The sequence below is a fragment of the Symphalangus syndactylus genome, chromosome 14, assembly GCF_028878055.3.
Source record: "Symphalangus syndactylus isolate Jambi chromosome 14, NHGRI_mSymSyn1-v2.1_pri, whole genome shotgun sequence".
Classification (NCBI taxonomy): domain Eukaryota; kingdom Metazoa; phylum Chordata; class Mammalia; order Primates; family Hylobatidae; genus Symphalangus; species Symphalangus syndactylus.
The window spans coordinates 13,412,922-13,431,291 of record NC_072436.2 but is presented as its reverse complement, the minus strand read 5'-3'; the positions used below and the strand labels follow the sequence as shown (position 1 = coordinate 13,431,291).

The 18,370-nt window shown below is 55.0% G+C and overlaps 1 protein-coding gene across 1 annotated transcript in view; it reads left to right on the top strand.

Annotated features, from left to right (window-relative positions):
- Positions 1 to 18,370, top strand: part of LOC134732416 (mucin-2-like) — a 319,755-nt gene that overhangs the window by 135,077 nt on the left and 166,308 nt on the right. The window lies entirely within an intron of this gene.

Here is an 18,370-nt window from a genome sequence, read left to right as displayed (position 1 = left end):
TGTAAAAGTGGCAGAGCTGCAGGCATTTGTGAACCTCGGAGCGCCTGAGTGCCTCTGAATTCTGTGTACATGTGTGTGCACCTGCACACAGGCAACCATTGTGAGCACTGGGTGGTCCTCATTGCCTGCTGTGTGCTTCCGAAGCTCCTGTTTGACCTCCTGCATCTGCAAGAACCCTGCCAAGACACAGGTCTCGGCAGTGGTGAGGCTTTGGCTCATCTTTGGTTTTCTGGGAACCCCTCTGACGATGGCCATTTTCAGGAGATACGTTGGCACGGGAGAGCACAGAGCAGTGGGTGGCATCCCAACATGGGGCGAGGCCTCTCACAGGGAAAAGGCATCTTAGCAGCTTGAGAGACAGATGAGCCATTCCCAGCCATGTATGCCTAAAACATCCATACACACATGTGTGCACAGGCATGGCCGGGCAGCCCACAGAGGTGAGGAGGGGGCGTGGGGAAAAATGAAATCATGGATAATTGCTTAGCTGCCATGGGAATGTTGCCTGCTAATTTACAGCATTAGGAGGACTCGGGATGCCACGTTTCCTCCCAAGCTTGGACGATACGGTCCCTTGACACCAGCAGACATAATTATCCACATTTAACTGAGGGCTTGTAAAATCTATTTGTCTAGCAGAATGTGAGTATAATTGCTATAAATTAAATAAGGATACATTTGTAGCTGGGTGGTGACCCAGTCTGAGCTAGCACAGAGAAAGGTGCCATCTCCTCAAACCTACCGCCTGGTACCAGGTCTCATGGGAAGGTGATGGGTCTTCATGCCATGTCCTCCCTCACTTTTTGGGAAGGAATTCCTCTCCCAAACCTCCTTCTCAAGCAGCAAGTCTAAGGAGAGTGGATTTGCCACCCAGACTTGGGGGATGCCAGGGCACTTGGCACAGCCACATCCATCCCTCTCTGTCTTGGTCTTAGTCTGCCACTTCCTGATTTTCTCCCAGATCTCCGTGCCAAGAAGCATCCCTGAGCTGGGATGCTGGCCTGAGACTTGGCCCCACAACTGACCACCTTCACATGTCTGGGCATCTATGTCTGTGCCTTTCTTCTTGCTCTTGGCCAGAGGTTGCAGGCTCTTGGCTGACACACACGGCTTTCTCGCTTGGCATGGTGTGGATCCTTCTTTATAAAATTGCTCAAGGAGATTATCTAGTGGAGGGAAAATTGGGGGCAGGTACCTTTCTTTTGCTGTAGGAAGAACGTGGCCAACTTTTAGCGTGGGAAACGTGTGTGCATGCGTGTGCATGGGTGGGTGTGCAAGGAGGGAGGATTAGGCAGCTGGATGGAACACATACATCCCGGCGATTGGAAAAAACGTTTTGTCGTTGTGGTAAAATATGCATAACATAAAATGTGCCATCTTAACCATTTTTAAGTGCACTGTTCAGTGGCATTAAGTACATTCACCTTGTTGCGTGGCCATCACCATCCATCTCCAGAATGTTCTCATCTTTCTAACCTGAAGCTCTGTCCCCAGGAAACACGAACCCCCCTACCTCTCTCGCCAACCCCTGGCATCTCCATTCTACTTTCTGTCTCTGAATCTGATGACTCTGAGGACCTCACATAAGTGGACTCACACAGGATTTGTCCTGTTGTGACCGGCTTACTTCACTCAGCGTCATGTCCTCAGGGTTCTTCCATGTTGTGTGTGTCAGAATTTCCTCCCATTGTAAGGCTGGTCATATTCCCTCTATGTATGGAGCACGTTCTGCTTCTCCATTCACCCATCTGCGGACACTGGGCTGCCGCCCCGTGTGGCTATTGCGAGTGATGCTGCCGTGAACACGGAGTGCACTTCTCTGTTGGAGTTGCGGCTCTCAGTTCTCTTGGGGCTGTACCCAGGAGCGGGGTTGCTGACCATATGGCAATTCCATCTGATTGTTTAAGGAACCGCCAAACCTTCCTTTTCCATGGCAGCGGCGCCATCTTCCATTCCCACCAGCAATGCATGAGGGTTGCAACTTCCCCACACCCTCGCCAACGCCTTGTTACTTTCTGTGCTTTTGATAGCAGCCATCCTAATGGGTGTCAGGCAGCCCATTGGCTTGTAGTGAGGACTCTTCCCTGGTTGGGCATGTTCCTCTGAGAAAGAAAAGACGTGGGGAACAGCTACTTTTCAACACCCAGGGACAAGCCAGGCCGCTGGTGCTCTCTGGAAGGGATTGTAACAGGGCCAGGGGTGTCCTCTCTGATGTCCTCAAGGACTGCAGAGCCAGACCCCTTCTTTCTTGAGAGCTTCAGCTGAGGCACCCCTGAGCAGGAGTGAGTATTCTGCTTCTGACCAGGGGTTTTGGGAGAGGCTGAGGGGCCAAGAGACTTACAGGAAGCAAGGAGAAGCTTCTCTGCCTCTGTTATCTTCTCTCGTCTCCCTCAGGCTGTGCAGATGACATAGGCAAAGTCACAGCCACTTCCCCCCTTTCCTGCCATCCCGGCAGAGCACCTGGCTGCCCCTTCCACCCTGCCAGGAGTGATGTGCCCCTTATGCAGAGCTTGGGAGAGCAGCAGGGACAGGGTGGGGCCGCCTTTCCACTCCCTGCTATGCGAACCCTGCTGCAAACCATGCCAAGGGGCCTGGGGCTCACCAGGCAACTGTGGTATTCCTCTGATGTGGGTAAGGAAGGTGGGTCCTGCCCAGCCTGCCAGCCAGGTGCAGCCATCAGGAGGGAGAGCCACATCCCCAAAACAGCACATCCCCTGGGCCCACAGTTTGCCCTGCAGACTTTCATGGCAAGGGGGCTGCTCTATTTGTGTTGCTTTAGATTCTAAAGTTAACAAAACAGCCAGCTGTGCTTGTCAGTACCAAGGGGTCAGCAATCCAGGCAGATAGGTCCAAGCGGCTGCTGAAGCCTGAGCAGCAGCCCCATCCCAACCTGGAGGGGCGGGTGCAGGGAGGGCCGGCCTCCACTTCCCCTGCAGCTTCGCTCCCCCCAGGAGGCTACTGGGATTGGCCCCAGGGTTCACCTGCTGGCCCCCGTGGGAGGGCGAGTGTCTTCACTCTCTCTAGTCACCCCATTGCAGGGGCCACACCAGAAGTGCTGGGCCACGTCGCTGTCTTGGATCCTGGAACCAGTGGGCATCCTTGATGGATAGTGGGGGCTGACAGTGAGAATGGGGACTGTGATGCTGTCCCTGCCCTACACTATGCCTAGCAGGAGAGCTGGAGGGCCTGCTAGGGAGGAGGCTTTGGGCTTGGCGGTGGGCAGAGCAGGAAGGGCTGGTTTGGCAGGGGCCACGGCCAAAGCACCTCGGACCAGAAGAGGGAGGGAGCTCTGAGTGCAGTAACTGCCCCCAAGTCCACTCCTTGACCGAGGGCTGCAGGTGATTCCAGCTGCTCCCAGGGGGGATTCCAGCTGCCCTTTGGCCCTCCCAGGTGAGCTGAGGCCTGTCTGTGCAGGTGGCAGCCCTTGGCCCTGGGGGGGCACCTGTGGGCAGCCCTGCCCTTCCTGGGGGTGCCGGAAGGACTCCGTCACACCACATGGGCCCTGGAGTGCAGGTGAGAGGAAGAGAAGGAGGCAGAAGGAGGCACACGTGTGGCCTTTTCCAGCCTCCTCCTGGAATTCTGGGGCCCATGTCAGTGGAGAGGGGAGCAGAGACTCTCAGAGTCTGGGGGCATCTGCAGGTGAGGAGGTGGGAGGGGCCTGCTCCAGGGTGGCGGGGGATTCCCCTGGGGTCTGTGGCATGCTCAGAGACCCCTGCAGTCCCTCTCCCTTCCCCCACAGCCCCAGCATGTGCCGGCTGCCCTTTGCAGAGACCCCTCCTTGTGACCCACACAGACTCTGCCTCCCCCAGGGCCCAGATGAAAGTAGAGTTTCATGTAAACGTCAGGCAGGGAGCCGACTCTGCCCCACCCCCTCCCTCCGAGGACCTGCTCCCCATGTGCCCATCGTAACTGAGCTGCATGCGATTGTGTGACTGTCCTGCCACTTGGCCGTCTAGCTGCCCACCCTGGTGGCCCCAGGAGCCGGCAGAGTGGCTTTGGAAAGCTTGGGGCTGCCTGCATGCACACACCACACACAAGGCGGGAGATTCTCTCTCCTCCATCTGCGTCTGCTGTGCTGAAATACAAGAGCTGAGATGTCCAGGCCTTCCAAGTTTCCTCAGCTCTTCCACAGCAGCTAGGGTTGGCCTCAGGGGCGCACAGTGCCCCCTTCTCCCTGAGTGGCGGGGGGAGGTACTCTGAATGACCCCCAGGATCAAAAACTGGACCTTGGGGTATTTAGCCCCCCGCTTCATGTGGGGATCACTCAGGGTCCAGCCATGGGCAACCTCCTAAAGGCAGGACTCTGTGTGCCAGGGACTGGCTCTTTGGAACTCATCTGGCCTTAAACGAATACAAAGATTCTACCAGGTATTGCTGGGCCTCAGCCCAGGCACCTCGGCAAAGGTGGTCCTTGTAGGTGGCACTGGGCAGATTGCACTCCCAAGTGGTCTCAGAAGTCAGTTGAATTCCCCAGACTCAGAACCCCGTGATGAAATTGCAGCCTGGTGACGCTGGGATTGGTGTGGGTCTTCGTCGGCATGTGGACCGTGGCGGTGAGCTGGGGAGGCTGCCCTGGGGAACAGGCCTGTGCATTGGCAGCTGGGGACCTCAGAGGCTCAAGAGCCCTCTGTGGACGGGGGCTGGACTGTGACGGCCCCTCCCGCTGCCCTGGCTCCTGCCACCTCGGGCTCCGTCCCAGACCCACTGTCAGGGGATTGCTGCACGGTTCCTCCCCACTGAATGGAAAGATGTCAGCAAGGAGCTACAAAGTCCATCTTTTCACCAGAGCCTGTTCGCACCAGCGGGAGTGCAGAGGGTGTTCAGTCCTCCTGTGGGCACGCTGTCTTCCCAGGTGCCCGTCCTCTTGGGGGTCTGCTGCTTCCCCCACACAGCAGTTCCTCAGCTCTGCCAGGCCGGACCTCACAGGCCTGTCTTTACTGTTTCTGAGTCCGCAGCCTGGAGCAGGCAGGCAGGCGAACAGACAGCCAGACGGACAGTCAGACACAGGCTTAGGAAGCCGAGAGCGCAGGGAGACCAGGAGGGGTGGAAGGGATTCACACGGAGCTTTCGCCCTGGGGCCTGGACGCACGGGGCACCGTCCCGCCACATTTGCATATTGAAATACATGCTGAGGGGCTTTGTGGGGAAGTTCTGTGTGTTAATCCATCTTCCTATGGAAAGGAGGAAACTATTCATAATTAAAAAGTAATAATAATGTGGTGTGAAGGAACTCGCTGTACATTACCCAGAGGGAAGGGGGTAGGGTGGCCAATCTATTTTTAATAGTCTCCATGGCAACGGAGATTTTGTTTACAGTGATTTTTTTTTACCCCTTGTTCTTCAGCAAGGCAATTGCTGATTTGCATTTTGTTAGAAAATGCTGCCGCAAGTCCCTGATATGGACGGGAGTGGGGCCCTGAAGGGGACTCCAGGAGGGCCCTTGAGAACCTGCCTGAGCCTCTTCTGGGGGCTTTGTGGACCCTGGGCAGAATAACAAGGCCGAGGCCAGCTGAGCTGGTGGGGAGCTTCCTTCCAGCTGCCTAAACCCAGCCGGGTCCCCTCTGCCTGGTCCTGTCCTGCCCCTGCTGCCCCTGAGACACAGCTTCACAGCCCCCTACATGCCTGCGCTCCTACCCCCAGAGCCCATGCCACCTGCCCAGGGCACCACTACCCGCCTGTATGAGGCTAGTAGGGGCCACTTGGCACAGAACCCAGGCCCCAGCTGAGGTGCAGATGGGATGGCAGCCGCCTGCCCTGTGGCAGCCAGTGCACGTGGCTGCTGGCCAGGCCACAGAAGGACGGCCTGGGCTGGGTGCCCAGGTGTGAGCTCTTCCTGGACCCTGTGGGCTCACGGCCTGCTGCTCCGTGGGCTGCCTTCCGGCCCTCTCCCCTCTGCCCGTCGCCCAGGTGTGCACCTGCAGAAGGGTCTCTCACTGGGGCTGCAACGCTGCCCGTGCCCAGAGTCTCCTTCCCACTGGCTTCAGAGTCTCCACGCTCCAGGTGGAAACCTGGGCCCCGGTGAAGTGTGGCCACGGGAAGAGAAGAGCTCATGGCCTGGGCATCCTGGGTGGGAGCAGGGATGCTGCGGCTCCAGGGATTCCCTGCTGTTTGTGTGGGGCCTCAGTAGCCCAGGTGTCACTTTTGTGTTGTGGCTCCTCGCCACGGCTGTGGAAATTCAGAAAGCCTCTGGATGCAGCAGGTTCTGGAAGGAGAGCCAGGTGCATGGTCGTTCTTCCACTCAGAGACTCCACATCCTGCCTTTGGGATAATTTGGAGTCTAAGTCAAGGAAATTGAGAAAGTGCAGCCTTTGGAACCAGAGCAGTTTCTTGACTGGCACAGAAATGGGCACTGCAGGGGAGGGGTGCCCCGGCCTGCCCTCTCGAGGCTGGGTCTGGGCTGGTTTAAGGTTTTTGTTTTGGTCTCTCGCATTTCAGAAATTTCATCTGCAAGTGACATTTGCAGGCAGTTCCCCCTCCCCCTCCTTGCTTTGAAACCAGCAGAGCCTTTTGGGAAAATGCTCAATTTTCCTTCTTAGGAGAGGTGGACGGAGACAGGGCAGAAGCAGGCTGGTTCCTCTGGCTGCAAGAGTGCGGAAGGGAGGCTGGAGGGTTGGGCGGAGAAGGGCTCAGGGTCAGAGAGTGGTAGCCACCCCTTTACTGTGGGCTGGAATCATGCCACACACATACACAACACGTGCATATGCACCACACATACATTCATACACACATGCACCATGCCCTCACATATATACACACACATGCATAGATGCACACACACATACATACACCACACACATACGCCACACACACATCACGACACGTGAATACACACCACACACATTTATACACATGCACCATGCCCTCACACATACACACGTGTGCATACACACACATACACATATACCATATACTCACACATATCACACACAACACATGCATACACACCACACACATTCATACAAACCATGTCCTCACACATATCACACACAACACATGCATACACGCACACATTCGCACACACATAACACCATGCCTTCACATATATACACACGTGCATACACACATACATCACACAGCACACACATATCACACACAACACATGCATACACAACACACATGCATTCATACACACCATACCCTCATATATACACATGTGCATACGTGCACACAGATACACAATACATTCACACATATCACACACAACACGTGCATATATGCCACACATTTATATACACACACCACCCCACATACATATTACACACATGCGTCTACACGCACACATACCACACACTCGCATACACCACACACACATATACAACATGTGCATACACACTGCACACACATTTATATAACACACATCACGCCCACAGGCACATAATACACATGTGCATACATGCACACATACTAGACACTCGCATACACCACACACACATATACACAACACGTGCATACACGCTGCACACACATTGTTCCATATTTTCCATTTAATTGGCCCCAGTATGAGCCTTCATTGCTTGTTCATTCAGCAAACATCCCCTGAGTGCTTGCCCAGGGCTCCACGAGGCCTGGGGCCTGGCTTGTCCAACATGGGTGCTCTAGAACAACCACTGCATGCATGGACCACAGCATGAACAACTGCTACGAGTCAGGCACCATGGGAGACTGGGGACATACAAGGGAATGAGGCTCTGGTCCTGCCTCACCACTGTGCAGGTGGGGGCGTAGGGACTGCAGGCAGGCTGGCAGGCAGGTGCTTACAGCACAGAGGGAGGGCATGGAAGGGGAAGCCTGGGGCCAGGGTGGCCCCAAGGAGGGAACTGATGGAGACCTGGAGGGAAGGTGGAAGAAGGCGGGAGGAGGAGCCGGCGGAGCCAAGGCCAAGGCTGAACACGCTCCCCAGGGAAGAATGCTCCACACAGAGGGATAGGGCGTGCAGAGGCCCTGGGTCTGAGACAGCCTGGCTGTCTGCAGGTAATTCCAGAATGAGTCTTGGTGGGTTTTGGTTTTTGCATTTGGTATGAGCACATCAGTGAGGCGCCATGAGGTGCCCCCACCCCAAAATGCCTTTGGGACACTTCGATACAGTTCAGAAGCTGGAACATACACCCAGAAAGCAGGGCGCAGGCGAGCAGCACACAGAAAGTCCTGGGAACATTCAATCCCATTACGTGACAGCATCGGCTTCGTCAGACAACTCTTGGTGCCAGGGCACAAAAAAAATGTGATCAAGGTGGTTCCTGTTGCTGTTTTTATTTTACAGAGGAGGGAACCGAGGCACAAAATGCCAAGGTGGCTGGCGGAGATCACACAAGTAGAAAGTGGGGGCTCTGCACTCAGCCCAGGTCTCCAGATGCCCAGCCTAGCCATGTGGCATAGAGAGTGGGAGGGGTGTGAGCAGGTGCCAGCTCGTTCCCCAGCCTACAGTGAGCAAGCACCTGCTGGTGCCAGAGGTGAGTAGCTGGTATGGGGGGGCTTTGCCTTCCTGGGGCCGGCAGTCAAGCGGAGCAGCCTGCAAAGCAACTGAGGCAGGAGGGATTGCGGAGCTCAGGAAGCAGGAGGCAGGAGGCACCGCCTGACCTGGGCGTGCGTGTTCCACTGATGATTGTAACAAAACACCTCCAGCTCAGGGGCTTAAGCAACACCATTTTTCTGAAGGCCACTTTTCTGTCAGTCAGAAGCTCAGGTGCAGCGTAGCTGGGCTCTCCGCTCCCAGCTCCTTGAGACCATGCACATTCCTCACCACGGGACCCCTCCACTTTCACACCACCAGTGGAGAAGTTCCCGTTTGCCCCATCCCTTTCACCGTGGAATCCCCTGGCTTCCTTTTCTGCGACCAGCTGGAGAAAACTCTCTGTGTTTCAAAGGCTCATCTGCTTAGGTCAGGCCCACCTGATAAACTCCCTATCAGGGTCCACTGACCTGGGACCTTAATGACCCCCACAAAATCCCCTCACAGCCGCACCTCGGTTTGTGTTTGGCTGAAGAACTTGGAGATGTGTGTACGCCAGGTGCTGACCTGGAACTCTGCCCGCCGCAGCCAGAATGATGCGTGGAGACGAGAACCAGCCTGAAACGCAGCAGGGTAGATGCCACTAACTGGGAGCAGCTAAGACTGTGCAGGGGAGAACCTATGTCCCAGAGGAACCTGAGAGACGCTCCCTTGGCCCAAGGCAGCCAGGCGGCCAGGGCACTGTGTGCAGGGGGCCGTCTAGCATTGCACACGCATGCTGAGCTGAGGCAGCGGGCACGGGAACAGCTGTTCGCTGTCCAGGTGTGCAGAGCTGAAGGCTGGAGAGTGGCAGTGGAGAGGAGCAGGTGGGAAATAAGGAGAGGACCTGTTGTCCTAAAATAAATCACAACACATCCTTCCATTCCCATTGTCTGCATTCCAAATACCACTCAAGATGCCAGGAGGCTTCCATTCCTCCCTCCAATCTTTACCTTTCAGGCTGAGGCCACTTGACCCCATCAACAGGGCCCAGAGGTGCTGAGATAAGAAATGGGTGGATGGGGGGTATCTCTCAGAGGCCAGACAGCATCCCTAGAGCTGGCCCCCTGCCGCCTCTCGCCAGTGCCCATCCCCCAGCCTGACCCCATGACACTGGTCTCCAGGGACCTGCCTGCCCGCTCTGTGGGAATATGGGGACCCCAGCTGCCTGCCAGCTCCAGGTCTCAGGCCCACCTGCTCTGGCGTTAGACACGGGGCCTTGCAGCTGCCTGCCCTTGCACTTCACTTCTTGCTCATCAGTTTCCACATGGACAGAGGCAACATGCCACCACCCTCTGCACATGCCTTATGGATTTCAGAAGGCCACATATCTACACAAGTAATAGGCAGCCACTTCATGGGCCACAGAACGAAAATAAACCAGAAAATAGCAGGTGTTGGTGAGGATGTGGAAATATTGGAACCCTTGTGCGTTGTTGGATGTAAAATAGTTCAGCCACTGGAAACCAGGGTGGCAGTTCCTCAAGAAGTTGAACGTGGAACTGTCACACAACCCGGCCGTCTCGCTCCCAGACACACACTCCAAAAAGACTGCAATGGGTGCTCAGAGAAATCCATCACTCCAAAAAGAAAGACTGCAATGGGGGCTCAAAAAAATCCATGTGTGCACACGTTTGTAGGAGCACCGTTCACAAGAGCCCAAAGGTGGAAACAAGCCAAATGCCCGTCAGCTGGGGAATGGACACACAAAACGTGGTAGGGCCATGCAAGGGAGTGCCACTGAGCCATGCAAAGAAATTCAGTTCCGATACAGGCTGCCACATGGACAAACCCTGAAAACAGTGTGCTCAGCAGAAGGGGTGGCCTTTTGTGTCTAGCCGCATATTGTATGATTCCATTTATATGAAATACCCAGGATAGGTAAATCCATAGAGTCAGAAAGGAGATTGGTGGTCGCTGAGGGCTGAGGGCCAGGAGGCAGGGGCTAGTGATGGGGAGAGGCTGCTTAACCAGCTAGAGAGGGCTTTCTGTTGGCGTGATGGAAATGTTTTTGAAGTTGATAGAGACAGTGGTTGCATCATGGATTAAATGACACTAAATGATACACTTTAAAATGGTTAATTTGGTGTAATGTGAATTTCACCTCAATAAATAATCGTAATACAAGAATTACTTGGTGGGAGAGACCACTAATGCAAGAACAATGATGGCGATGATGTTATCAGCTCAGCTTTACCTGGTCTTATAATTCTGGTTATTGTTATTATTCAGATGCAATTTGGCATTAACTCAGCCAAACAATGTGGGCCTCATTGGCTAAATGCATTTTAAGAATCTGCTTCTCAGAACAGGGTCTCCTAGGGACCTGCCTTCCATCCAGCACCCCCTTAGAAACCATGTCTAGATCTGTGGTTGGGGGAGCCCTGAGCAGCAGATGGGGAACTCGCAGTTTCGGAGGTCGCTGTCTTTAAAACCACAGAATGACTTGGCCAGGCTCCTGGGGTGACTGAGCCACAGAGCTCTGGGCCCCCATCCTGCTCAGATCTCATTGCCCGCTGGTGGCTCCAGCCTTTTCTGATTAAGTTCTTCGGCTGATTCTGCCCCGTGGACTCACCTCCTCGTCTTTGACCTCATAGCTCAGTGCTGTGTGGGGGCCACTCGACCTTCCCACTGGTCTCGCTTGGGTGAAGAAGCTGTCTTCGGTGGGGCACTTCTCGCTGTGATGAGAGAGATCATTTAGTAACAGCCCCTGCAGACCCAGCCATCGAGTGTGTGTCTGGGCCGGGTGTTCTGCTAAATACGCAGCCTGCCTCCCCACAGTGACCCCAGGAGACGAGTGCTCCTTCTACCCCCACTTCACAGACCAGCAAACAGAACTCTGGAGATCAGAAGCAGCTTCCTGGGGTCTCACAGCTGGCAAGCGTCAGAGCAGGATCGGAAGTGGGGCTGGCGGGCTCCAGAGCCCACGCTGGAAACAAACTAGCTGGGACCTGGGTTCCATGCTCGCCACAGCTCCTCGGAGGAGAAGCCGGCGTTTCATCTTTGCATTCCGACTCCAGGCCAGTGCTGGCTGCAAAGTAGGTCTGTTATAGTGCAAATGAGTAAAAGAATGATTCTCTGTTGTTTCTAGTCTTAGCAAAGAGGACTCTGAGAACAGGGGTTTTTCACAAGCCCTCTCAGAGGGCACCTTGCATTCTTACCTTGGTGTTACCCCCACCTTCCCCCAAACCACCTTGAGTGAATTCCTGGTCCCAGCCACCTAGCTCTCCTTCCTCCTTTGCAATCCTGCAGAAGTCCTCCCCACGCCTTGTCCCCCAACCCTGAGGGACCCTCTGTCCTCCAGGCAACTTGCTCCTTCTGGTTTGAATGGAAGCCAAATGCGGAGCCTCATTTATTGTCTCGCATTGTGAGTTACTGCATGTTCCCGTCTTGCTCTCCAGCCAAATTACATACTACTTTGAAAGAAGGCAGGAAAGCTCACAGCGCTTCAATGAAGATGCGGAAGCACATCACATACAAAGTGAAAAGCCCCACTCCTTCCTGTCCTCCCCCAGGGGAAGCCTCTTTTAACAACAGGACAGACACTCCCAGACCTTTATTCAATAGTTGAGTGATTTATTTGTTTGTTCGTGAGATTTCTGTTGTTACTTTTACTAAAAACATGCAAACAGGCCGGGCGAGGTGGCTCTCGCCTGTAATCCCAGCACTTTGGGAGGCCGAGGCAGGTGGATCACCTGAGGTCAGGAGTTCAAGACCAGCCTGGCCAACATGGCAAAACCCTGTCTCTACTAAAAATACAAAAAATTGCCGGGCATGGCGGTGGGCGCCTGTAGTCCCAGCTACTTGGGAGGCTGAGACAGGAGAATGGCTTGAACCCGGGAGGAAGAGGTTGCAGTGAGCCGAGATTGCCATGGCACTCCAGCCTGGGTGACAAGAGCGGAAGTTCGTCTCAAAACAAAAACAAAAACATGCAAGCATGCACGGACGTTGGTAAGCGCCAGTGGATCTGCAACTCACCTCTCGCTCCACCATAGCTCCCCAGCAGCCTGGCCAAAAACATGCAAGCATGCAGGGACGTTGGTAGGCACCAGTGGATCTGCAACTTGAATCTCACTCCACCATAGCTCCCCAGCAGCCTGACCAAAAACATGCAAACATGCACAAACATTGGTAAGCGCCAGTGGATCTGCAACTCACACCTCACTCCACCATAGCTCCCCAGTAGCCTGGCATGGAAGTCCGTGCAGATCCACTTCAGTTGCATATAGGAGTCTGGAGCCAGCTTCGGGTATTTCTTTGCATCCCCCAAATATTGTCCCCCCAGGTCCTGGCTGCTCAGTAAGCATCCAACATTGTTGGGAGTCACCCTTTCCCATGGCAGGGGCAAGCCAGTTAAACAAACACATGTAGTAGCCCCAGAATTTTATGAAGTGAATTTTATCAACTGCTGGAGCCAATTCCATGCGATGTGGTCATGTTGGGAAGGTAGGACGTGGGAAGATAATGACACTCAGCGCCGCATCACATTTGCAGGCATGAAAGGAAACGGAGGGTACCATTTGTTAATTGTCCCCATCGTGATGGGACGCGCCTCCCTCTCCACAATTCCCGGCAATTAGAAGTGAATCAGGGATTTCCTGGTGGGAGAAATAACAGCCAGGCAATGGATAGGCCTCATCCTCGCCAGCCCAGGGAGAAGCAGGTGGCTGTCCTGCCTGGACATGGAGTGGAGGGTGTTGCAGGAAGAGCTCTGAGACCCAACCAGTCCTGAGACGTGGAGACTAAGAAGCGACCTGGCAGAGTCAAGACGCCCCAGCGGGAGCCATGGGTGAGAATTTTGGGGCTGAGGCAGTGCTGAGCCGACCCCATCCCTAGGGTTGTCAGCAGCTGGGAGAACAAGGAAAAAGAGACTTTTCTTGTCTCCACCTGGTTTCCATCTTCTAAAGCAACATAAAGAATGAGAAAAGAATCTCTCAAAATAAGCTGTAGCCGAACAACGCAGACAGGCATGTTCCCAGCAGCTCTGCTCACAAGAGCCCAGAAATGGAAACAGCTCAAACATTCATCAGCAGAGAGATGGATAAATAAACCCTGGGGCATTAGGAATATTTCGCAGCCATGAAAAGGGGCAAGGGGACAATACATGCAGGGAGGTGAATGGGCCTCAAAACCCTGATGTAGCATGAAAGGAGCCAGCAGTGATGGCGTGCAGTCCCAAGATCCATGCACAGGAAGTTCTAGGACAGGGAAAACTCAGAGGTGGTGGAAAGCCGTGAAGACAGTGGTTGCCCTGGGGCCTGGAGGTGGGAATGGCTGGGGAGGGGCATGAGGGGACCTCCTGATGGGCGTGGTCTGCATCTTGGCAGGTGAAGGGTTGTGCAGCTTTGTGCATTTGCAGATTCATGCATTTCTTTTTCTGTTGTTTCTTGTTTTTGTTTTTGAGATAGAGTCTTACCGTGTCACCCAGGCTGCAGTGCAGTGGTACAATCTCAGCTCACTGCAACCTCTGCCTTCTTGGGTTCAAGCGATTCTCCTGCCTCAGCCTTCTGAGTAGCTGGGATTACAGGGGTGCGCCACCACACCCAGCTAATTTTTGTGTTTTTAGTAGAGACGGGGTTTCGCCATGTTGCCCAGGCTGGTCTTGAACTCCTGGCCTCAAGTGATCTACCCAAAGTGCAAGGATAAGCCACCATGCCTGGCCCAGACTCATGCATTTCATTGTATGTCAATTTTTACCTCAAAAGAAAAAAAATGTAAACAAATGTCAAACCCTAGTTGATGATAAACATGCTGAAGTATCGGGGGAAGTGCACACACATCTGCAGCTTACTTTCAAATGCATCAGAAATAATAAACTAGGTTGACGGGCGGCGGGGGGTGGAGACGGGCACAGATTTGTGATGCAGCACGTGGAAGAGAATGCCCCAGTTGCATTGAGCTGGTGGGGTGCGGCCGTCACCGTTAAACTCCTCAACTTTTCCGTATGTTCGAATATATTGGGGATAAAATGTTGGGGGAAAATCAGCTGTAAGATGAGTACATAAAGGGCTATTTTTGGAAAGACCTGGGGAACATGCTTCACTGTGGCAATTGCTGGGGAGGCCCTCATAGTCTGGGAGTCCCAGCATCCTGCCGTGGATGGGACGATCCGATGCGGGCCTTCGATTTCCTGGAGTCTAGACTAGGTGTCAGGTCCTGAGGAGGGGACTGAGGCTATCTGCTTCTTTGAACATCCATGATTCTCGCCTTCTAGGATTTTACAGACTAGCTGGGAGGTCAAACACATATAGAGGAAAGAGTTAATTGCCTAAAACTTGGTGTGGGGTAGGAAGGCAGCTGTACTCTAGAGATGGACAGGTGAATGGCCCAGGCAGCTGAGGTCTGAGCATACCAGGCCACAGGGAGCCATGGATGGTTCTTGGGGGAAGGAGGCTGTGAGAGCAGAACTGGGCCCAGTGAGTGATTTGAGGGACCCACAGGGGTGGTGACGAGGGCCAGAAGCTGGGTAAGGGGGAGGGGCAGGAGAATCCAGGAGAGTCTGTGGAGCTGGTGGCCTGGAGGTGGGTGGAGGAGAGAGCGCCGGGGCTGAGACTGGACCCCCAGTCCTTCTTGGCTTCTCACAGGCTGGCCCTCTGCGTCCATCTGTGTCTCCTGCGATCTTCGGGCCAGCTGCGTGACCCGGGCACAGAGGGCTTTGCAGCAGGGTGGGGCCGTGTGGCCTGGGGTGCCCACGGGCCGGAGCTCCTTTGACATGTGCTTTGGTGCCAGCTCCTTGCATCCCTCATGCCCGGAGTGTAGACTTGCTCACCTCAAAGAGCTGGCTTAGGAGGCAGGAACCAGTGCCTAGCCAGGCCCCTGGTGGGCTGGGACATGGAGGGCTCCCACTGCTGTGGCCCTGCCCACACCCACCGCCCTCACGAACCTCAGCCCTGCGGCTTCCCGCCGGCTAGTTCTCTCCCCCTCAGGCTCCCCCAAATGTGTCCTCAGCTGAGAGTGGGGACGGGACACTGCATCACCCTTGGCAGGGAAGGAGTGAGAAGAGAGGACTATAGAAAATGAACATCCTGGCCGGGCGCGGTGGCTCACGCCTGTAATCCCAGCACTTTGGGAGGCTGAGGCGGGTGGATCACGAGGTCAGGAGATAGAGACCATCCTGGCTAACACGGTGAAACCCCGTCTCTACTAAAAATACAAAACTTAGCCGGGTGCGGTGGCGAGCGCCTGTAGTCCCAGCTACTCAGGAGGCTGAGGCAGGAGAATGGCGTGAACCCGGGAGGCGGAGCTTGCAGTGAGCCGAGATTGAGCCACTGCACTCTGGCCTGGGCGACAGAGTAAGACACCGTCTCAAAAAAAAAATAAAAATTAAAATTAAAAAAAAAGGAAATGAACATCCGGGGGCTTGTGCTGGGGGAGCCTGAGAGGACAGGGCCTGGGCAGGTTTGCCCCGACACAGATGCCTGGAGGGCGGGTGAGGGGGCAGTGTACTGGGGGACAGGGAACAAGCCCCGCCCCGCCCGACCCAGGAAAGCTGCCAGCCTCGAAGCTGTCTGGGGCGTTCCCACCACAGCACAGCCCTCAGTGGCTAGACCTGTAGGGCTGTGGAAGCTGGACCTGTGGGGTGGGTGGCTGATGCGGGTGAAAGTCCATGGTAGGGCTGTGTTCACGGATTATTCCTGAGCTCTGGAGTCTGGAAGCCAGGCTTGCCCACCTGTGGGTGACAGATGTCCCTGACAAAGGTGCCCGTCCACAGGAGCCTGAACCTCCCATGGGGGCTACCTGTCTCTAATTTGCACAGAGCCCTGACCTCAGGGGCAGCCCTGCTGCCAGGACCCGGCCCAACCTGGTTAGGGGTGTGGGCCTTGCCAGCCAAGGACCTTCTAGGACACTCCGGCAAGCTAAGGGGCGACCAGCAGGCTCTCAGCCATCAGGAGGACATACATGGTGGTGGGGAGGGTCTTGCTTTTCACCGCCCCTCCCCAAGCACCAAGGGAGGCCTGTTCAGGGCCCCAGCAAGGGGGAGGGAGCCAAGTCTACCTCCTTCCCTGTGGTCGCAGTCCTCTCCCAGCAAGGCCACTGTCTCCCTTCTGAGATGAGAAAAGGTCCAGGGGTTAGTGTGTCTGGCAGGAGGGTCAGCCCTTCCCACAGCAGAGCAGATGGAGACCTTCAGCATGATCTGATGGCGGTCCTGATGAGCCCTGTCCTTGCCGGGCACATCCAGTGGGTCAGGCTCCTGCTGAGAATGTGGCCGGCAACCTCAGGGCAGCCCCACGACATCCAGGAGGGTAGGTACTGCTCACACCCCCAGAGTAGAGATGAGAAAACTGAGGATCCAAGCTGGACCCGGGTCGGAGGCAGAGGGTGCACTGGCTCTGACCCCGGGCTGTCCAACTCCAAACCCGTGCTCTGAAATCCCATCCCATCACCTGGCACTGAGCCTTCACCTGGTCCTCCCATTGTCAGCCTCTTGTTTCACAGACAAGGAGACCGAGAGCCAAAGATGATAGCCAGTCATAGAGCTCAGTGTCCAGGCCCTGGCCCACCCTTTCCTGTGCAGTGGGGTCCCCACCACCCCATGTGGCTCCTGCTTTGTGTGTGTCCACCCCGCGGGGCCCCCTGCGCCCACTCCAGCGGGAGCCCTACAGCTTCTTGGGGAATCGTTAATCCCCGTCAGCACAAGCAAACAAACTCCCCGCTCCATTTATTTCACGGGGCTCCCGATTTAATTAGGTTTTTCCAGTTTTCTGCCTGTCCTGGGCCAATCACTCCTTAAAACAGTGGAGAATTCATTTGCACCTGCTGTCAGGAAGCGTCTCTCCCCAGTTAGAAAAATAATTAAGCCATCATCACACATCAGGGGTAATGAATCACCATTTTTCATTCAGTTCGCAGGTCGTTTGTTTTCTTCTGCACTGGCAAAGGAGGTGCAAACTAAATTTGAGCAGCTGCCAAGTGGATCCTGCCTCCCTTGCAGAGCCCCTTCCCTTCTTCTCTCTCCAGAGACCCCTTTTCTCGTTGAGTGGTGCCATGGGGACAGCAGCCTCTGAGCATGCCCAGCTCTGCCTGGATCCTCCACCCTGGGCTCCTCGTGGTGGGCCACAGATAGTCCCCTGCTTCTGCTCTTTCTCAGGTGTGACTCCCAGGTGGCTGCTCTGCAGGTAACGTGGAAGGTCTCACCTGTAAGAGAGCTGTATGCAGTTCCTGTGGCCACCAGAACAGATGACCACAACTGTGTGGCTTCAACAGCAGCATTTATGCTCTCACAGCTCAGGAGGCCAGAGTCCAGGATCCAGGCAGGGCGGTGCTCCCTTGGGAGGCTCCAGGAGAGGGTCCTCCCCGGCCTTCCCCATCTTCTGTGGTTCCGGCAGTCTCTGACTTGTAGACGCATCATCCCAACACTGCCTCCATCATCACAGGACACCCCCTCTCTGTGTCCCTGTGTGTCAGATCTCCCTGGCCTTTCTCTGTCCCTGTCATTGGGTTCGGGACCCACCTTAATCCAGGATGATCGCATCTCAAGATCCTTAACGTGATTACATCTGCAAAGACCTTCTTTCCAAATAAGGTCTCATTTACAGGTCCTGGGAGGTTAGGACTTGGATGTATCTTTTTGCGGGGAGGAAGTCACAGTTCAACCCACTCCAGGGTGAAATTATTTACCCCCAAGGCTGTATTCCCCACATCTGGATACCTCCAGTGTCCTGGGAGACCCTTTACCCAGATATGCCCAATAATCTGGCCCCAATCTCCAGAGCGCCCCATTGCAGGACAGGAGCTCCACAGAGCGCCCCATTGCAGGACAGGAGGGCCAGAGGCTGGGGCTGGTGTGTCAAGCTGCTGTATCTGGAGCTGCTCCTCAGCCCCACAGTGATATCTGAGTGGGTACAGACCATGAACTGCTGGGCCAGGTGCCCTGGGGCTCAT